Source organism: Mustela putorius, unplaced genomic scaffold (assembly GCF_011764305.1).
Source record: "Mustela putorius furo isolate JIRA1106 unplaced genomic scaffold, ASM1176430v1.1 tig00002065_pilon_pilon_pilon, whole genome shotgun sequence".
NCBI classification, from domain to species: domain Eukaryota; kingdom Metazoa; phylum Chordata; class Mammalia; order Carnivora; family Mustelidae; genus Mustela; species Mustela putorius.
In genome coordinates, this window is record NW_025421939.1 from 123,202 (window position 1) to 124,832 (window position 1,631).

Genomic DNA, 1,631 nt, shown 5'->3' on the forward strand with positions numbered 1-1,631 from the left:
AGAATTAATTAGTTTATTTTTTATAACAAAAAATATGATGTGGAGCACTTTTTCATGTGTCTGTAGCCCATCTGGATGTCTTCTTTGCAGAAATGTCTGTTCATGTCCTCTGCCAATTTCATGATTGGATTATTTGTCTTTTGATGTTGAGTTTGCCAAGCTCTTTATAGATATTGGATACTAGCCCTTTATCTGATATGTCATTTGCAATATCTTCTCCCATTGCACTTGTTGTCTTTTGGTTTTGTTCACTCTTTCCTTTACTGCGCAAAAGCTTTTGATCTTGATGAAATTGCAATAGTTCATTTATTTATTTGCTTCTGTTGTTTTTGCGATGTTCTAGGAAGAAGTTGCTGCGGTTAAGGTCAAAGAGGTTGCTGCCTCTGTTCACCTCAAGGATTTTGATGGATTACTTTCTCACATTGAGGTCTTTCATCCATTGGGTGTCTATTTTTGTGTGTGGTAATCCAAGCATTCTTAAGCAAGGTGGTCTTTAGCTTCCATGTGTTTGAGCTCCTTTGGAACTTCTCCTTGTGATTGAGCTCCAGTTGCAAAGCATTGTGACCTGAGAATATGCAGGGAATAATCTCAGTCTTTTGGTATCGGTTGAGTGACCCAGTATGTTTGTTTTTGAGAAGGTTCCATGTGCACTTGAGAAGAATGAGTAGTCTGCTGTTGTAGGGTGGAATGTTCTGTATATATTTATAAGTTCCATTTGCTCCAATGTGTCATTTAATGCTTTTGCTTCTTTATGTATTTCCTTCTTGGATGATCAGTCTATTTCTGAGAGAGGTGTGTGTTAAAATCTCCTACTATTAATCTATTCATATCATTATGACTATGTTTACTAACAGTTTTCTCATGTAATGGACTGCTCCCATAATGGGGGCATAGACATTTGCAATTGTTAGATCATCTTGGAATTAGAATTAGAATTAGAATTATGTAGTGTCCTTCTGTAACTCTGACTACAGTCTTTAGTTTAAAATTTAATTTATCTGATATAAGAATTGCTACCCCGGCCTACTATTGAGGCCCATTTTCATGAAAGATGCTTCCCCATCCCTTCACTTTCCATCTGGGTGTATGTTTAGGTTCAAAATGTGTCTCTTGTAGACACCATATGGATTGGTCCAATCATTTTGTCCAATATGCAATCCTGTGTCATTTTATGGGTGCATTTAGGCCATTCACATTGAGAGTGAATATTATTAAATACGTTTTTATTGACATCGTGTTACCTTTGAAGTCTTTCTATCTGTAGATTGTCTCTATATTTCTGTTCAATGCTATTCTTATCATTTTCCTATTTTATAGAACCCCCCTTAATATTTCCTACAGTGTCGGCTTAGTGGTTGCATAGTCTCTTAAGCTTTGCCGGTTTTGGAAACTCTTTATCTCTCCATCGATTTTGAATGTCAGTCTTGCTGGATAAAGTAGTCTTAGCTGCATGTTCTCGTTTAGTGCCCTGAATATGTCATGCCGGCCTTGTCTGGCTTGCTAGGCCTCTGTGGATAGGTCTAATGTGATCCTGACGGGCTTCCTCTGTATGTAAGGAACCTTTTGTCCTAGAGACTTTCAAGAGGTTGTATATACATTTATGTTTTCTCAAATTTACTATAAGGTGACCT